Below are 21,027 nucleotides of genomic sequence, written 5' to 3'. Positions count from 1 at the left end.
ATTTTCTGCAGCATGTGCACGGCGGATTAGGTTTTCCATAGCTTTACATGCTACTGTAAACCGGATGGAAAACAGCTGCAGATCCACAGCCAAATCCGCAACGTGTGCACATACCCTAATACTTATAAAAGACCCAGCTCACAAGTATAAAAAGCCCCCGACCTCCCCATCTCCAGCCCCCAAGACAGAAACTATTACAAATGATGGAGTGCATATAATCTCCATTAAACAGTATAATAATAATCAGCCCCCTAACTGCCCTGTGCCCCCTCACCCACCTTAGCCCTCACAATACCCTCAAACTCTCACATTCACCCCCCAGTACCCTGTTCCCCTACTACAATACCACCATCCTTTCTCACATTTACCCCACAATGCCCTGTCCCCCTTGCACACCCCAACACCCACAATACCTCCATCCTCTCAAATTTTATCCCACAGTACCCTGTCCCCCTTGCACACCCCAACACCCACAATATCCCCATCCTCTCACAATTACCCCACAGTGCCCTGTCCCCCCCCCCCTTCAGCCCCCCACAATACCACAATCCTCTCACATTCACCCCCACAGTGACCATGATATGCCTAAATTGAATTAATCTAATACAGTACATTCCATTCCCACTTAGGCCGGTTTCACATTTGCTGTTGTGTCCGCAGCGTTTCTTCCGCAAATATCCGCATGCGTTGTGTATTCCTATATTTAACATTAGGGATACATGCGTCTGCGATCGTTCGCGTTTTGCCTCGTTTCGTCGTCTGCGGTTTGTGGCGGAAATGCTACATGTAGTAATTTTTAGAGGCGTCAATTTGCAGCCCGGAAACGTATGCGGTCGATTGCGTAAGGAATGCGCCAAAAAAACGCATTGCTGTCTATATGAACGCATGCATTCACAAGCACATGCGTTTGCTTGCGTTCGTGAATGCATGCGTTGCACCAGAGAAAAACATGTCTAGACACTGATAAGCCACCCCCCACATACAAGGTGATAAAGGGAGGGAGTGGACATTTGCAGGTCACTACTCAGCAGACAGCCAAGCAGAGCAGACAGACCACAGCACCTTGGAGCAAACAAGCCTCTGAACAATGTGAGTATATCCTAGCCAATGCCTTTATTTTCTATTTTCTGTCTCTACATGTCCTAATTTCTGCCATTTCTTTCTTTCTGCATGCATCAGAATGTCTTCTTCTTCTAATGAGGAGCAACGTCCTGGGCCTTCTGAAGTAGAACATGTCAGTGAAGTGAGTAGTCACCTCCACAGATTGGTAAGTATTCACTGTCACATCTACAAGTATGACAATTTTTTGTTTTTCATTTTTTTAGAGCACTTCTACTGCGGCAGAGACTGGGCAGGAGCAGCGGAGTCACGGTCGGGTGGAAAGGCGGCAGCGTGTATGTATACAAGGCTAACAGTTTACTGTATCCTCACTTTAGTATTCTTGAATCTTCCTTTCTTTACATTCCTATTTCTTTACATTTTTCTTCTTGAATCCTTTTGTATCTTGACTTTCCTTATTCATGCCATTTCTCAGCCTCTGTTTTCTTTCTTTTCCTTATGTTAATGTATCCAACATTAATGTCTTTGCAGCGCCCCAGAGTCCTGGTCGTTGCAGTACTGTGGCTCCGCCACTATGGGGAGCTATGGTGCGTCTGATGGCACTGAAGGAGTTCATCTGATCAGGTATCACAGACACCAATACATTTCACAACTGGGCCTCCGGGGGGAGCTAAGGGTGCTATTCATTAGGCCACTCCCCACCATAGTGGGTAAACTGGGGGTCAGGCAGGAAGTTAGATCAGAAAGCTGACTGGGTTGGAACCAGGCAACACCTTGTGGCAGAGGGTGTTGCGGGGGAAGATACAGTAGGGTCTCTGTCAGGGGTGGGATCCTGACAGAGGCTTGGCAACAAGAAAGAACGTAACGGGACCGTGCCTGCTCCGGGTAGCGGCAGTCCCCAAGAAAGGATTAGAAGCGAGATAGATTGTGCTGAGTGAGAAACGAGATCACGCAAAGGAGAAATACCAGTAGGAGTTGTGCTGTAAGACCGAAGCAACATCCTACTGAGGCGCACTACCGGTGGCCGGAACGCCGAGGGAGTAGAATAATATTCAGCTTCAAGCAATACTCCAAACCGCGGCAGGACAGTCAGTCTAAGGCGGGCTGTCTAACACATATCACCTATGCAGTCTTGGGGGGCAACTTGTGGAGAGGGGCGACTCTAGGGTCCCGGAAGAGCTCCGAGCCTACCCGTCAAACGGGTGCCGTCCCAACCAGAACATCAGGGAGGGACGGAGAATTAGCAGAACATCATCTAATCGAGTTGTGAGGGAACATCAGAAACAGACACAACAGTTGTGGGGTACTTTCCGTAAGCACAGCAGGGAAGGACCACAACACATAGCGCTAGTAGGAAGGCACCGATTTCCACCTGTGAAGAGAACTCTGGAGGTGCCATTGGACCGGCCGGACTTGCGCAGCCTGGTGAACCGTGTTCCGGACTGAGGACCCAGAGATCTTCAGTAAAGAGGTAAAGAGACTGCAACCTGGTGTCCTCGTTATTTACTGCACCGCACCACCACAGCCTTTCCAACACCATCCACTCCTAGTAATCCCCTGTGCGCCCCACGGCAGGGTCACGGACCGGGGCCTAGCCGCCGTGACAACCCCAGAGCAGAGACTCAGAGGCCCAGTACCGGGTACCCCTCGGCCCTGCGGCGGTGGGGGCGCTACAACTTGGCGTCACGAACAGGATCTACTTAAGCCTGAAGAATCGGGTCATGTGTGCCTTGGAACTGTGATTTATGGTGCTTGGACTGTACTTTATTGCAAGGACTGTGCTGCGCCATTTGCCGCCAAAATCCGCCGCCATTGCAGCGCTGAGGAGAGCGCAGGAAGAGAAGAGGGGCGTGAAGTGGGCGTAGGCAAGCTGGAGAGCGCGAACAGCAATGGCCGCCCAGTCCAAATATTTCTGTGTCCTGAGGACGTGCCCGTCAACAGCTGAGGTCCACCTCCTGATCCTGTTTGGAGGGTGGAGACCATGGAGACGGGGCCGCCCACGAAAGAGACCGCGGGAAGAAGACATTGTAGAGGGGACAAAGATGGCGACGCCGGAGGCACCGCGCGGGAATGGTCGAACCCGGAGAGAGGCTGGACAGCCCGAGGTGGCCCAGGGTACACCGTCCCTGCGAGAGCTGACCCCTACAGAGCCAACGATGGGCCGACCTCCCCGGCCGCCGTCGGAAGAGCACATGGCCGCGGCCGAAGCCCGGCGGATCGCCGCCCGCCTGGAGGCCGATGCCCGCGTGATTGCTCGGCTGGGCCAGCCCACGGAGGTCCGCTTGGCTCCAGTGTCCCCTGCTCCTCCCAACCTGGTCGCGGCTGAAAGTGAGCTGCAGATACAGGGCCTGAAGCTTATGCCTGAGGCCGAACACCTGCGGCGCCTGATGGCTGCATGGCGAGCCCGGCCACAACCGGCGACTCAGGTGGATCTAACCACCGTTGCGGAGCCCCCCTTGTCCCACTGGGGTGTAGTGGTCTCCTTCAACCCCCGACATGGACGCGGGGTTATCCAGGAGATCGGGGAGCCGCTACAAGTCCACGTGGACCGAGAGGAGGTGGAACCTTGCAGTGGAAGGTTTGATCGCGACCTGGAGCCGGGTGATGCCATCACTTACACCCGGTGGAGGAGAGCAACCGGCGAAGCAGGCTGGATGGCGCGGGGCGTCCAGCGGTGCGTCGCGCTCCAGGCCGCCGCTGCAACCCCCGAAGATGAACCTTCCGCCGAAAAGACCACAGAACCTGATCCTGTGGAACAGCGGAGCAACCGGACTTATCATGCACCTTGGGGGCGTGCCGGTGCTTCGGTGAAAAGAACATCCCGGCGAGGGATCCTGTCGTTGTTGGGGCGGGACCCGATCCTTGAACCGGCCGCACGACCCGTTGGCCTGGCGATCCCGGGAGGAAACCACCTTCCTCCCCGAAAAACGAGTAAGCATAATGCTTTAAAGATGTAAATAGTTAACTGTTTCCTGATTTTTGCTGTTGAACCCGTCCAGGGTTAACTCTTAAGGGGATCCTTCTGTGGACCTGGGATCCCTATTGTTTTGCTTTTGTTTGTTTTTTTTCTAAAGTTTGCACAAAGTTTACAGAACTGCTGAAATCATGAACAGTGCATGATCCGAACTTCTTGTACATAGTTTTCACCTTATTAAAGGCGCTCCCTACTGGTTTTACTTAAAGAAGGACTCTTTGCGAAGATACCACACTGGAACCTTTGCTGAGTATGGACTGGTAGCTTGAGAAGGCGTGCTACCTCATAGAGACTTGGTCCCCTCTTAAAGGGGATGTTCATTTGTTGCGCTTAAACTGTGATATTGCTTAAGATAGGAAGCAATAATGTCTTGACCAAAGAAAGAGATGATAATGTTTACATGAGAAAGTTATATGTATTTAATTAGTTAATTGTGAAGAAATACTGATGATGTTCTTTAAAAAGAAAAAGTGAAAGATAGCAGAAGGATGCATTGGGCCCGTAGGAATAGACGTGGTGTCCAGCATGCATGATAGAAAGAAAGATAATGAGAAGGCTTAATGTTCAATAGAAAATGTTTTGATAATGTTGATAGATAGTTAGGATGGAAGGTAAACCCTGAGTCCTCATAGGAGTCATGTAGAGATGGCTCAGTGCTCTTAAACTGAAAGTAATGTTATGTTCTATACTGTGTATAGTAGTTGAAAAGGCAGTAGGCCCTGGCTGAACGGGGCGGTCCTGTAACCGAAAGGAGAGGCAGAAGGTCTGGTGCCGATAGGACAGGCGGTCCTGCAGATCTAAAGAAGGAGAATGAAAAAGTTAAATTACCTTATAATGTGATTATAGGAAGGTCTTTAGTGGATTCAGAGTGTATGTCCTTAAAGGCAATGTTAAGTTATTGTTCGACAATTTTGCACTTAGTAGAATACCCGGTTGGGTAAGAAGAGTTATTTATAGCATGTTGCTATGATATTTAACCATGTTTGTAACGTTCAAGTGTCCTTACCTCCCATAAAGGGAAGCCTGTTCAAGTATACTTATTGTTATTGCACTCAACAAAACTGTATGTCTTTTTGCTAACTTGTATTGTTGTTTTCTTCCCAGTCCCGGAGTACTGTGTTTAACCAGGGGGGAGTGCAGCGCCCCAGAGTCCTGGTCGTTGCAGTACTGTGGCTCCGCCACTATGGGGAGCTATGGTGCGTCTGATGGCACTGAAGGAGTTCATCTGATCAGGTATCACAGACACCAATACATTTCACAGCTGGGCCTCCGGGGGGAGCTAAGGGTGCTATTCATTAGGCCACTCCCCACCATAGTGGGTAAACTGGGGGTCAGGCAGGAAGTTAGATCAGAAAGCTGACTGGGTTGGAACCAGGCAACACCTTGTGGCAGAGGGTGTTGCGGGGGAAGATACAGTAGGGTCTCTGTCAGGGGTGGGATCCTGACAGAGGCTTGGCAACAAGAAAGAACGTAACGGGACTGTGCCTGCTCCGGGTAGCGGCAGTCCCCAAGAAAGGATTAGAAGCGAGATAGATTGTGCTGAGTGAGAAACGAGATCACGCAAAGGAGAAATGCCAGTAGGAGTCGTGCTGTAAGACCGAAGCAACATCCTACTGAGGCGCACTACCGGTGGCCGGAACGCCGAGGGAGTAGAATAATATTCAGCTTCAAGCAATACTCCAAACCGCGGCAGGACAGTCAGTCTAAGGCGGGCTGTCTAACACATATCACCTATGCAGTCTTGGGGGGCAACTTGTGGAGAGGGGCGACTCTAGGGTCCCGGAAGAGCTCCGAGCCTACCCGTCAAACGGGTGCCGTCCCAACCAGAACATCAGGGAGGGACGGAGGATTAGCAGAACATCATCTAATCGAGTTGTGAGGGAACATCAGAAACAGACACAACAGTTGTGGGGTACTTTCCGTAAGCACAGCAGGGAAGGACCACAACACATAGCGCTAGTAGGAAGGCACCGATTTCCACCTGTGAAGAGAACTCTGGAGGTGCCATTGGACCGGCCGGACTTGCGCAGCCTGGTGAACCGTGTTCCGGACTGAGGACCCAGAGATCTTCAGTAAAGAGGTAAAGAGACTGCAACCTGGTGTCCTCGTTATTTACTGCACCGCACCACCACAGCCTTTCCAACACCATCCACTCCTAGTAATCCCCTGTGCGCCCCACGGCAGGGTCACGGACCGGGGCCTAGCCACCGTGACAACCCCAGAGCAGAGACTCAGAGGCCCAGTACCGGGTACCCCTCGGCCCTGTGGCGGTGGGGGCGCTACAACTTTATTTAATTTTTAGGTTCCAGAACGGGATGAAGACTTCATAGAAAATGACCTCATCTTCCTGGTCCAGGAGCGAGTCGCGTTGTGGGACACCCGGGTTCCACAGCACTCGGACAACGTGATGATCCGGCGCCTATGGAATGAGGTGGCCAAAGAGATGTGGGATGGCTGGGACAACGCCGAGACTCAGGTCCAAAATGCTTTTGGTAAGTAGCGCAATGCAGTGTGAAGCAGCAGAGACCTTGGCCGTGCACTGCTCACACAACTGTGTGTGATGAGATAAACTCTCAGGAGTTTCTCTCATCACACACAGTTGTGTGAGCACGGGCAAAAGTCCATTGTCTAACCATTATGTTTTGTTTTTTCAACAGTGGGCAGAGTGAAAACTCGTTGGCGTTCGATGAAGGACCGCTTCAACAAGGACCTGCGCCAAGAGAGCCGTGTTCCCAGTGGTTCAGGAGCAAGGATCAGAAAATACAAATACCATCGCGTTCTGGTATTTTTAAGACCGGTCCTTGCCCAGAGAACGTAAGTATTTCTCCCGTGCATTAGGTTGTGTTGTGTTGCCATAATCTGTATGTTTCTATTCCACAGGATTTTGAGTCTGGTTAATTTTTGGTATTAATTTTCTTTTTCCTTTTTTCACAGCACATGGAGCAGCACTGTTGGCCCAGCTTCTGGAGTGGTCCTTCATCAGACAGCCATGGACCCGTCCCAGCCATCCAGCAGCGCTGCAGCAAGTGGGCCTGCCACACTAACTGGAGTCCAGGAAGCTGGTCCATCAGGTGTTCCCCTTTCCCAGTCCTTTGCCTCTGCGCCTTTTTTTTGGGGCTCCTCCCGGCAGCGGCAGAGGGCATCGGACAGGTCACTTGTGCCCGAGTTTTTGCACTTGAGCTTGGTTTTTCACGAAGGACTCAAGGCTTTGGGTGACCGAATGGATATTTCACTTAGCCACATGAATACACGTATCCAGGAGGTCACCAAAAGCCTTGACCAAGTAAAATCCGACCTCCAGAGGCCAGCACATCATTTTTTTAACCAAATTGAGCAGGGCAGGTCGGAACACCTTACTCCTGATCTCCAGCTGAGTGTCATGCAGGCCTGCAATGCTGCTTACATGCAGGCTATGCAGCAGAGTCGGTATTTTCAGCAGACAGTGGCGGCATATCCACCTGTGCCTTCACTGTCACGATTAACCTCAATGCCGACCTCTGCTGCATACCACTGCATGGCCACCTCTATTCCTAGCACTGCTGAACACCAGTACAGCACCACCACCATGCCGAGTGCTGTTGGACAGCCCACCACCACCACCATGACAACCGCTGCTCCTGCTTGGACCTCCTCCACTGACACGATGATGCAGCAGGACCCTGGCATGGCCTTCCGTACCGCCACCACCATGATGCAGCAGGACCCAGGCATGGCCTTCCGTACCGCCACCACCACAATGCAGCAGGACCCTGGCATGGCCTTCTGCTCTACAAGCGCTATGGACTCTGGCATGGCTGCATGCTCTACGAGCACTGTAGACTCTGGCATGGCTGCACGCTCTACGAGCACTATGGACTCTGGCATGGCTGCACGCTCTACGAGCACTATGGACTCTGGCATGGCTGCATGCTCTACGAGCACTATGGACTCTGGCATGGCTGCACGCTCTACGAGCACTATGGACTCTCACACACAGTGCAGCCGGACCCTGACAGGTCACCCACCATGACCATGCCACGACATATGAGCCCACGGAGGCTTCCCAGAACCCGGCAATCCCAGAAGGGAAAAAAAAACGAAAACAGCAGACTCTTAGTATTCCTCCCCCTTCACCTCCCAGTGTGTCTGTAATGTCAGGTTTGTCTCACCCTTCCAGTGCGTCTCAAGCCTCTCATGTGTAAAGCCCTATCCCCGAACTACCAGACCCCACAAGTTTCATTGCCCCTTCTCCTGCCACCTCTGCGTTGTCAACAGTTAGCCAGACCTCACAGCTTCACACCCCCCGTTTACATCACTCTACCCCAAGCAGGCGCAGTTAAAGAAATATTTTGGTTGTTAAGAAATAAATACAACTTTTTTTGCCCCAATTAGGTTTGGTTTATTGTGTCTTTCGCCGCCGGCAACACACACCGTGCACCAAATAAAAAACTGCGCCACACACTTTATTTTTTGGCCACATCATAGCTCCAGTAGTTAGCAAGTACAAGACTTTGTGTGTCTTTAGTATAGAGCTATGAGGTGGACCAAAAAATGTATACTTGTATTTTCTCCTTAATCTCTTCATTCTGCTTAGTCTGTGACTAGTGTTGCAGACTGAAGAGAAAATGGTGGCAATACCATGCAAAACTATACAGGTCAAGTGTCCAAAAACTCATTAGTTGGGACGCCTGACCTGGTGAGTAGAGAAGTGCATTGTATAGCCTCCTTTTTCTCTTCTGTGTACATAATCTATTTCACACAAACTGAAGGGACGATGGCGGTCATACACGGCATATCTATGCTCACCTGCACATGTGTCAGAAATAGTTAATTCATGAGGCTGTTATATGTGCATCATGAATTCATTTTTTCTGACACCTGACTTGATGAGTATAGATCTGTTTTGTATGACAGCCATTGTCTCTTCAGTCTGTGTCCAATGGATACTGCATAGCAGAACAGAATCAGGATGCAATGACGTCAACAACCTTATCACTAAAACCACATGGCTGCCGTCACACTAGCAGTATGTGGTCAGTATTTTATGTTGGTATTTGTAAGCCAAAACAAGGAGTGGAACTATTAGAGGAAAAGTATAATATTAGCATATCTAGCACTTCAGCCTTCATCACCCACTCCTGGTTTTGGATTACAAATACTGATAATAAATACAGACCAAATACTGCTAGTGTGAGGACAACCTCGGTTTATAGAGGAAATACATATGAGACACGGTCAAGACAACAAAAAAAAGTTTATTAACGAGAAACATTAGTAACATGTAAGAAAATAACTGGTACAGATAAAATAACAACAGGACATTTACACAACATTGTTCTGCCATGACACACGTCCAATATCCAAATAAAAAAAGGCAGCAAATTGGTACCGCATGTGGCCAACTTCAGCTGTTGACCGCAGCGGGTGATGCTGGTAATCGGGCAGTGGGTGTGCAACTGTTTCATCCAGTTCAATTTTGGGCCGCTCCTTAGCCATAATGTAATTGTGCAGAACCACACAGGCTTTGACCACCTCTTCAACTGTCTCCATTTTTAGATTTATGGCTGATGCAAGAATGCGCCATTTTGAGACTAGAATCCCAAAGGTACACTCTACAGTTCTTCGTGCCCTGGTCAGTCTGTAGTTAAAGATCCTTTTAGTGTGGTTCAAGTCAATCACGACTGAAATATGGCTTCAGTAGGTTTTCGCACATCTGAAAGGCCTCATCCCCAACCATAACAAATGGCATCAGTGGACCTTGAGTGTTGGGGAGAGGTTGTGGCCATGGAAAATTAAAATTTTTGCCATACACACGGCGGCCCATATCCGAGTTCTTGAAAGTCTGGGAATCGTTGCCACGGCCAAAAGCTCCAATGTCCACGGCGATGAAGCGACAGTCCGCATCGGCTATTGCCATGAGCACAACAGAAAAATATTTTTTATAGTTGAAGTACTCCCATCCTGTTCTGGCTGGTTTGATAATGCAGATGTGCTTTCCATCCACTGCTCCCAAACAGTTGGGGAAATCACACACACTCCAGAATTTTTCTGCGATTCCAATCCACATGTCCAAGGTGGGTAGGGGTATAAACTCATCCCGGAGTACATTCCACAAAGCCCGGCAGGTGTCCGCAACTATTCCCGACAGGGTGGATATTCCAAGCCCATATTGGAAATGGAGGGATGATAAACTCTCCGGTTGCCAGAAATCTGGAAGAAAATAATTAATTAAGAAAAATTACAATCAGTTCTATTTAAGGTGTGGTTATCTAAAGACAGAAAGGAAAATACCAAACAAAAAAAAACATGTTAGTACACCCAAAATTAGCACTGGCATTCGTTTACATTTCTTACGTACCTTAATGTAACCAGCAGACGTTCCTCAGGTGGAATCGCTCTACAGAGCTGGGTGTCCTGTCTCCATATGGCTCCTTGAACAGGAGCAAGCAAATCCCGGAACGAGTCTTGCGACATCTTGTGTATTCTGGGAATTTGTCCGGGTTGGCATTAAGCTCGCCGTACAGCATGTGATAGGCCCCACGTCTCTCACGTAATTCAATATTCGGGTGTCTCCAAAAATGCCTACGCCGTCTCCTTCTCCATCTTTCGCAATTTCTGTCTTGCTCCCAAGCAAATACACAGGCAAGAAACAGCTTGATGCTTAAATCCAGGTTGAAATAAAAGCTCTCCATTCGAAGATCCATCATGACACAGGAAACAGTAGCACACTGTTAAGATTTCAGCAGTCCTATGGTCTATATATAGAGATTCTATAATACACGCCCTCTGTAGTCACATTGGCGGTGTCTGGTTATCTAGATTTTTCTCCTGTAAAATTTGTCACCATGCACACCAAAAGCGCAAACGCAGAAAAACACACATGTAAACGCGTACAAATGCGGCATTTTTTTAACCGCATGTGTCTAAAAAACGCCGCGTTTGTACGCGTTTATATGCGTTTTTACCAGCACTTGCGGATGCTGATTAAACGCTGTGGATTCTAACGCAAATGTGAAACTAGCCTTACTGATGAAGTTTTCAGGCAGTGAGGAGGACCAGGAAGTGCCAGGTAGATGAAAGAATATGGCACGAGGATCCAGCGTGCCTCAGCCAATCAAAGTGTGCACAGCCAGAAAGTAAGTGCAGCTGCTGCCAGCCCAGCCAGGAAGAGACTCCTCAGGTGAGACAACATCACACTCTGCAGGGACAGAGGCTCTGTAGCCTGCCACTGTAAACCACCACAGAAAAAATTCCAGTGAAAAAAGTCCAAATCAACATATCGGTATATGTATACATATTGCAAAAATGAATTTATTAATACAAGTCAATGGCAAACAACAGGGCTAAAAAGTGACAGATAATACCGCATACATAAGGGAGGTAGTTACAGCATAGAGATCCCTAGATGTTCCAAAGAACACAGGTATGAGGATATATACAGAGAGTAATTTCAGTCATATGAAAGTAATAGAGTCAAATACAAATACCAAGTATTCAGGTAGAGGGATCACACACTGTCTCCCGCCCACCCCGATGCGCGTTCCAGTGATTTCCTTCCTCAGGGGGCGAAACCGCCGAAATGGTATTGTATTAATAAATTAATTTTTGCAATATATATATACATATATGTTGATTTGGACTTTTTTCACTGGAATTTTTTCTGCGGTGGTTTTCGTATCAACAGTCAGTGTGTCCATACTGTCCTAGCATGTAGCTATGGAATTTATTCATAGTATTCTCCATATATTTTCTAACATTGTATATTGAACATGCTATCTTCCAGTAGCTACATGTGTTTTTCCTCTTGCTATTTAGCCTACCACTGTGCAGAGTCTATCAGACAGGGGAGCATTGTGCTGCTCTCTCCCTGACACCACAAACACAGCAGTGGATCTCCCGGTGGGCCCTTCAGGTGACTGGGCCTGGGGCAATGGCCCTCTCTGCCCCCCCAGTAGCTACACTACTGGTGCTCACATAAAACCAGCCTATGCCTAAATTTAAAATAACCCTCTCAGCACGTAGCGTGCTGGAGGGAAAACAATATTCTGGTTTTGCATCACTGACCGTAGTATGCGCAGTGACACATATCTCTCATCACACACTATTGTAGTGACTCTGTCACATATTCCCCCCCTCAGTCCAAAGCCATGGGTTTTGGCACCTTCAGACATTAAACAGGGAATTCGGGAGAAAGCATCTGCATTACCATGTAACCTACCGAGCCTACACTCCATGTGGAAAGTGAAGTCTTGAAGGAATAAGAACCACCTAGTCACCCTGGTGTTCTCACCCTTCTCTCTCAACCATCTCAGAGGGGCATGGTCCTACACTAACATAAACCTACGGCCTAGCAGGTAGTACTTCAGTGTGTCTATGGCTCCCTTTATGGCTAAGCATTCTTTCTCAATTATTGCATAGTTATTTTCGCAAGAAGAGAGTTTCCGGCTCAGATACAGGATGGAATGCTCTTTTCCATTTATTTCCTGTGACAACATGGCTCCCAACCCAACTTCTGAAGCATCGGTCTGGACCACAAATTCTTTGCTAAAGCCTGGTGCGACCAGAACCGGATGCTTGCACAGAGCCCACTTAAGTTCTTGAAGTGCCATCTTTGTGTAAGGAGTCCATTTCACCATCGTTGACTTGGTGCCCACAAGGAGATCCATTAACGGTGCGGCAATTATGGCAAAGTTCGGGATAAATCGCCGGTAATACCCCACAATCCCAAGAAACACCCTCACTTGCTTCTTGGAGAGCGGTTGTGGTCACTCTTGAATTGCCTCTGTTTTATTTAACTGGGTCTTGATTTTGCCTTTCCCGTTGGTGTAGCCTAAGTACCTGACCTCTTCTTTCCCTATGGCACACTTCTTTGGAATTATGGTGAAAACCCGCTTTCCTCAATGCATCGAGGATCACCTGTACCTTTGGCAGATGCGCACTCGTCAGGGCTGAAGAAGACAATGTCATCCAAGTAGGCTGCAGCATACTTTTTGTATGGAGCCATGATTCGATCCATTGCCCTCTGGAAGGTAGCTGGAGTCCCCTGCAGTCCGAAGGCCATTCTGATGTACTGAAAACACCCATCCAGTGTTGAGAAGGCCGTCTTCTCCTTCGTGCTCTGGGACATGGGGATCTGCCAGTACCCCTTCGTCAAGTCGAAGGTTGTGATGTACCTTGTAGGGCCCAGTTGCTCAATGAGTTAATCCACGTGGGGCATCAGGTACGCATCTAAACAGGACACCTCATTGAGCCTGCGGTAGTTGTTACAAAACAAAACTGACACTTGCCATTGGGCTTTGATACAAGAATGATAGGACTTGACCAGCCACTTCTTGATTACTCTATCACCCCGAGGTCCAGCATTCTCTTCAGCTCCTTTGAGATTATCTCTCAGCATGCTTCAGGGATTCTGTAGGGCTTGAGGTTTACTCTTACATGTGGCTCTGTTATTGTGGCGCCCCAGGGTCCTGGTTGTCACAGTACCATTGCTTTCCTCACAGGGAGAGTGATGTTACACTTGGAAGCGATGAAGGATATCTTTCATCAGGTAATCACATGCACACAACATGTTCACACTCCAGGCCACAAGGGGGAGCTTTTGACCCTATTCCTAGGTGACTCCCCTATATATAATGGTTTGGAGGGAAAGAGAAGTCAGGCTGGTTTCACACTTGCGTTTTGATCTGCAGCGTTTGTACAGAAAAAAACGCATGCTTTTTTTTCCCTATGTTAAACATTAAAAACGCATGCTTTTTTTTGTACGCGTTTGGCCGCGTTTTTACGACGCATGCCTTTTTTTGCTGCATGCGTTCTGTCGCAGAAATGCAACATGTAATAATTTCTAGGGGCGTTTTTTTGCGGCAAAAATACGTATTGTTGTCTATGTAAACACATGCATTTTTAAGCACATGCGTTTGCTTGCGTTAAAAACGCATGCGTTTTTATAGAAAAAAACAAAAATACACCCTTATAAGCCACCCCCCACCATCAAGGTGATAAAGGGATCCTAACCCTAACCCTAACCCTATCCCTAACCCTAACCCTAACAATATGACAGTGAATACTCTACGAGTTAATATTTTTAGTACTCTATAGCAATACCGTATATCTTGGGGTGTCCACATTGAACAAAGCTTTTTATTAGAAGAATGTCCTGGTCACCAGGTCAACATCCCAATGGATCCCTAGGGTTAGGGTTAGGGTTAGTGTTAGGGGTAGGGTTAGGGTTTGGATCCCTTTATCTCCTTGACGGTGGGGGGTGGCTTATCAGTGACCTGGTGACCAGGACATTCTTCTAATAAAAAGCTACCCCTAACCCTAACCCAAACCCTAGGGATCCAAACCCTACCCCTAACACTAACCCTAACCCTAACCCTAGCCCTAACCCTAGGGATTCTAACCCTAACCCTATCCCTAACCCTAACCCTAGCTATTTCTATTTATAGTGGGCTTTCTAGTTGATTTTGATGATTGGCAGCTGTCACACACTTCTCAGCATGCGTTTCAAAAACGCAAACGCATGAAAAAACGCATGTAAATGCGTCAAAACGCCGCATTTTTTTTACCGCATGCAAAAACGCATGCGTCTAAAAAACGCAGTGTTTGCACGCGTTTACATGCGTTTTTTCACCACCTGCGTTTTTTTTTTTTTTAAACGCTGCATTTTTAAACGCAAATGTGAAGCCAGCCTCAGATTGTCAGAGAGACAGGAGAGAGCAGACCGACATAGAGTGTCAGAAGGTCTGAAGGGGCCATGTAGTCTGAAGTACTACAGCCCCTGGAGAAAGGGACATACAGAAGGAAAGGACATCATTCAGTGAGAGTGAAGGAGAGCGAGGCACAGGCAAGGACACCAGGGGGAGGACAGCAGCGAGCAGACTGTCTCGCTGGCAAAGCGCAGATAACCAGTAGCCGGCACACCGAGGTTGTAAGGGACTCTAAGGCTTACACCAGAGACCGGCAGGACAGCTGAACTGCAAGTTACCTGTCCGCCACACACACCTGAAGACACAGTAACACATAGAGCCCGGGGCGTGATAGAGTCCCTGTAAAAAGGCTCGAGTTACCTGTCATACAGGTATTGTCCTATCCTATATGGGGGACAGAGAGAAGAACTGTGAGAACCTTATCTGAAGCCATAGGCAGTAAGGGACTACAACACCACCGTGCTAGAGGAAGGCTTTTAACTCCACCTGGTAAAGGGGACTCTGGATTCGCTTCCAAGCCGGCCGGACCCTGCCTGCCCTGTGATCTGGTGCCCTGGACTGAGGCTGCCTGAAGCCTTCAGTAAACCAGGTAAAGAGACTGCAAACCTGTGTCCTCATTCTTTACTGCGCCATTCACCATCTTCCATCTACACACCGGGAGCCCTGGGAATATACTTCACCTGTGGGAAGTTATACCATCTAGCTGCCATAACATCACCCCAGAGGACCCCTTAAAGCAGTGTTGGTCCCCACTGACCGAATACCACAGGTGGCGTCACGAATATAAACTTTATTCAATTTCCCCTTTTACATGGGCGCCCAGGGCCACAGACTGGGTCGCCACCGTGACATCCCCCTGTGAACACCGGACCCGGTACCGGGTACCCTACGGCCCTGGCGGGCGACTCATCTGCACATTGTGTTCAATGACTTGTGTGCACCCTGGCAACTCCGAGAACAGTTCACGGTTCTGCTGCAGCAGTTGTTGACATTGTTGCTTCTGGGCCAGCATTAGCATCTCAGCAATCACAACCTCCTCGACCTTGGCGTCGGGACGGGCCCCCGGGCAAGGAGCTTCCAGTGGTTCAGGGTCCTGCCAAGGACTGTGACCGGGCTGGCGTACCTTGTAATTCACGTCCCTGAGTTTTTCCACAATCTCATATGGGTCTTGTCACTTGGCCAAGAACATGCTTCCCACCATAGGGATAAGTAGTAGCATGCGGTCCCTAGGTTGGAATTGCCTTAGCCACACTGATCCATTGTATACCCTCGCTTGGGCCTCCTGTGCCTGGAGAAGATGTTCCTTTGTGATAGGCATTACGTGTTCCATCCTTTCCTGCAGCTGGGTGACATGCTCAATAGCACTCCAGTGCGGAGTGACCTCAGCTTCCCAGGTTTCCTTGGGGATGTCCAGGAGCCCTCATGGATGTCAGCTGTACAGGAGCTTGAACAGCGAGAAGCCAGTGGAGGCCTGTGGGACTTCTCTGATAGAAAAGAGCAGGAATGGGAGCAGATAGTCCCAGTCCCAACTGTCCTTCTCAATTACCCTCATGAGGATGGGCTTCAAGGTCTTGTTGAAGCATTCCACGAGCCTATTGGTCTGCGGATGGTAAATGTAGGTTCACAGCTGGGCGATCTGGAGGACTCTACACAGCACCTGCATCAGTTTGGACATAAACAAGATCCCCTAGTCAGTCAAAATCTCCTTGCACAAACCGGTCCTGGCAAAGATATGGACAAGTTCCCGGGTGATATGCTTAGTTGAAGAATTCCTCAGTGGCACTGCTTCTGGGTACCGGGTCGCATAGTCCATGACCACTAAGATGTACTGATGGCCATGTGTAGATTTAACAAGGGTACCTATCAGGACCATAGCAATCCTCTCAAAGGGGATCTCTATCACAGGCAAGGGAGCGAAGGGGCTTAGAAAGTGAGAAGTAGGAGCAGTTATCTGACAGGTGAGGCAGTACCTACAATAATTTAGGATCTCTCTGTAACACCCTGGCCAATAGAACCTCTGTAACACTCTCTCCTGAGTTTTCTCCACCTCCAGATGTCCACACAAAGCATGCGAATAGACCATGCCTAAAACCCTCTGCCGGTAGGGTCCTGGAACTAACAACTGCTCTACTATCTCTCCCCCTCTCAGTTTGGTCACCTGATACAACAACTTGTCATGGACTGCAAAATGAGATAACCTGGTGTCAGCCCCCAGCTCTTGAGCAACCCCATTACATACAGTCACATTCTCAAATGCCCCACTTCAATGTAAGGTCTTGGAGTTGAGCAGTCCCAAAGTTGTCTTCGGGCACCTCTAAGTTAGGGAAGCTGGGCTCTTCTGCTACCATCTCATCCTCCTCTCCAGCAAGGATGCATAGGGGAAATTTCTTCACCTCTGATTTTGATGGAGCCGCTTTCAGAGGGGCCTGGCTTTTGACCAGGACCCTCTGTACAGCCCCTTATTGCCACAGAGAACAGAGAAAAATCCTGCCCCAGTATGACCAGATGAATTAAGTCTTTTCCACCCCAACCTCATGGGTCTTATTACCACAGTCTGTTCCCATGATTACTCTGGCTACAGGGTAGTCCTTGGTGTCTCCGTGTATGCAGTGAATGCCCACAAACTTGTTAAGGATTAACTGGTGGGGCAGTGCATCGCTGATTAGGGTCACCAGACTTCCAGAGTCCAATACCAACAACAGTCTCTGAACCATCACCCCATTGACAAACACGGCACATGACTGGGGACCCTCGCTGGGTTGACAGTCCACACTGCACGCCGAGTAGGCATAGTAGGGGCAGCACCTGCCTTGGCTATAGTCCATAGGTTCAGAGGGCATATGTCACGGGCAGCTATGTGTCCACGATTGTGACACCACCAACAAACCACATCATGCATAACAACCTTAAGGGACCCCTCAGCAGGGTTGGAACGCCCCCCAGTTGTGGGTCTAGCCACCCTCCGTGGTGAGCTCACCCCCTTTTGGGTATCTCTGTATAGGGAAGTAGCAATGTCTGGTTTTCCGAGGGATTTCTCCACAACCTGGTATCTCTCAACCAGGCCGACCAGGTTGTCTGCATTCCGAGGTCACCCTGGGCAACCCCGGTCTGTATTGGCCTGGGGAGGGAATGGATGAACCTGTCCATCACCACACGATCGACCATCTGGGCCAGAGTAAAAGTCTCTGGCTGTAACCTCTTTTGGACCAGGTGCAACAGATCAAACATTTGGGAGCATGCAGGTTTGTAGCCAGCATACGCCCAGCAGTGGACTCGGTGAGTCCTTACAGACATTGTTACAGGCCCACTTGTCACATGATGAATATATAATATATTTGTGGACTTGTAGGTCACAAGATGTGAGGTGAGTGTAACAAGACTATACAACATACAGTCACAGATGTTTCAGTATTACAGCTAATTCTAAGGCCAGGGTCACACGAGCATACAACAAGGCTGAGTGCTATGTGATAAAACATTGCATAGTATAGAAGAAATAGGAGACAAAAAAGCGCAAATAGGGTCTTATCCTCAGGACTGCTCTTAAAGAATTATGAGAGAACTGCTCACCTGATGGTGCAAAGTAAAGGCGTGTAATTTGTCAGCTGCTGCAGATCCACAGGTCGGCGCTGCGACCTCTTAGAGACATTATAATAGATGAATGTGGATAAAATCTGCGCTGCTGTAAAAAATAATGAATCCAGATATAGTTGTAAGGTGTTCGGGTGGTTTATTCAACGCGTTTCGAAGCTCATGGCTTCTTCTTCAGGAAGTTTCCACACAAAGATATCTTTGTGTGGAAACTTCCTGAAGAAGTAGCCATGAGCTTCGAAACACGTTGAATAAACCACCCGAACACCTTACAACTATATCTGGATTCATTATTTGTTACAGCAGCGCAGATTTTATCCACATTCATCTATTAAAACATTGCATAGCACTTGGCCCTGTGATATTCTATTGTTGCATGCTGCGATTGGCAGCGACACTTGGCTCACACACACCCACACAAGTCTATGGATGCATGTGAAACATGGGACTGCACTCGGATGTCATCCTAGTGCAGTCCGATATATGCCGATGTAACACCCCAGGAAATCGATTGTTACAGTGGCATGGCTTTCCTCACAGGGAGAGTGATGTCATGCTTGGAAGCGAAGAAGGATCCCTTTAACAGGTACTCAGTACATGCAACACTGTTCTGACTCAAGGCCAGAAGGGGGAGCTCTGAACCCGGTTTCAGGGGAGCTACCCTAGATATATATATATATATTCCGGCCTGGGGGAGGAGTTAGTTCAGTCAGTGAGAGGAGTCTGTGAGGAGGCAGTCTGTCAGAGAGACAGAGCAGAGTGGAAGCAGACAGAGAGAGTCTGAGAAAGGAAAGCTGGGGCCATGCAGACCCATGGATCTGCAGCTCCTGGAAGGAGAGAAAAGCAGAGCAGTCTGTAGGAGACTGACAGGGAAGAGAAGCAAAAGAGAGTAAAGAGCTGGAGGGAAGCTGCGACTGAGCTTCCTCCACGCTGCAGTGCAGAATTTCGGTAGCCGGAAGACCGAGGTTGTGGAGGTAACTCTATGCCCCACAGCAGAAACCGGCGGACAGGAGATTGCAGGTCGCCTGTCCACCATTAACACCTGAAGGCACAGTAACAGATAGAGAAGGGAGTCATCTGAGAGAACCTGTAAAAAGGCTTGAGTTACCTTCCATGCAGGTAGTGCCCTACCAGCAAGGGGGACAGAGAACATGAGGACCTTGTGTGAGGCCTACGGCAGCAAGTGACTACAACACAGCGCAGAAGGGAAGGCTTCCAACCCCACCTGACTAGGGGGATTCCTAAGTAGCTTCTGAGTCGCCCACCAGGGCCTGGGGATACTCGGTACCGGGTCTGGACGTCGTTAAAGGGGTGGTCACGGTGGTGGCAACCCGGTCCGTGGCCCTGGGCACCCAAGTAATAGGGATAGTCTTTAAAGGGGATGTGAAAATAATAAAAGTTTGTGATGCCACCCGTGGTTCTCGTTTAGAGGTGACTGATGCTGCTTAAAGGGGTCCTCTGGGGTGATAGTGCTGCAGCAAAGATGGTGTCGCTTCCCACAGGTGAAGCGGGGTCCCCAGGGCTCCCAGTGTGTTTGGCCAGAGTGGTGTGGTGCCAGAATAAACAAAGGACACGGGGTTGCAATGTCTTTACCTGGTTTACTGTTGGCAGTCAGTTTCAGTCCAGGGTACTGGCAACAGGCGACGGTGGAGACCAGGCAGCCTGGAAACTGATTGAACCCCCTTGGTCAGGTCAGATTGGGAGCCTTCCACTATGCACTGAATATTAGTCCCTTTCTGCCTGCGGCTTTCTGGCAAGGTACTCTTTCTCTCCTATCTTGGGATAGTACCTGTATGGTAGGCAACTCGAGCCGTTTCCTTGGGGTCTCTATTCACGGTGACTATGGGCTCTGGTTGTTGCTGTACCTCAGGTGTAATGTGGGCAAGTCTCTTTCAGTTCCCTGCACTCCGGTTCTGCCGTGGGACTTATAGTTCCTCACAGCCTCGGGCTCCCGGTGCCTGGTTTTTGTGCTCTAGCTTAGAGGGAGCCCACTCGCAACTCTCCTCTAGCTCCTGACTTTTCCTGTGCTCCTTCTCTGTTCCTTGTCTGCACCAGACTAACTAACTCCTCCTCCAGACCAGAATCAAGGGAACCCTAAAACCGGTTTCAGAGCTCCCCCTTCTGGCCTGGAGTTAGAATGTGTTGAATGTACAGCTTACCTGCCAAAGGGATCCTCCTTGTTTCCAGGCATGGCATCACCCTCCCCGAGAGGAAGGCAATGCCACTGTGGTACCTGAACTCCTGGGTGCCACAGTTCCAAGCAATCCGGACCATACCAGTACCTGTGGTCCGGGGCCCTGGACTGTGGCTGCCTTACACCAGTAAAGAGGTAAAGAGACTGCAACCTTGTGTCCTCTGTTTCTTATTACACCATCTTTATCTATTACATCGGGAGCCCTGGGGATCCAGCTTCACCTGTGGGAAGCTATACCATCCCTCCTACCATAACATCACCCCAGTGGACCCCTTTAAGCAGTGTCAGTCATCCCTGACCGAATACCACAGGTGGCATCACGAACATTCTTATTTCTAATACCCCTTTAAAGACCTTTCCTTTAATTTGGAAGCCCAGGGCCACGAACCGGGTTACTGCCACCGTGACACACCCCTTTAATGACGACCGGATCAGGTACCGAGTACCCCTAGGCCCTGGCAGGAGCGCTCCACCGACAGATGTAATGTATGAGATGGAGAAATTACTTTCTCCGTCTCCTCCGC

This window comes from Ranitomeya variabilis, chromosome 1 (genome assembly GCF_051348905.1).
Source record: "Ranitomeya variabilis isolate aRanVar5 chromosome 1, aRanVar5.hap1, whole genome shotgun sequence".
Classification (NCBI taxonomy): Eukaryota; Metazoa; Chordata; class Amphibia; order Anura; family Dendrobatidae; genus Ranitomeya; species Ranitomeya variabilis.
The sequence above is the reverse complement of the archived record's forward strand: the minus strand, read 5'-3'. Positions refer to the sequence as shown.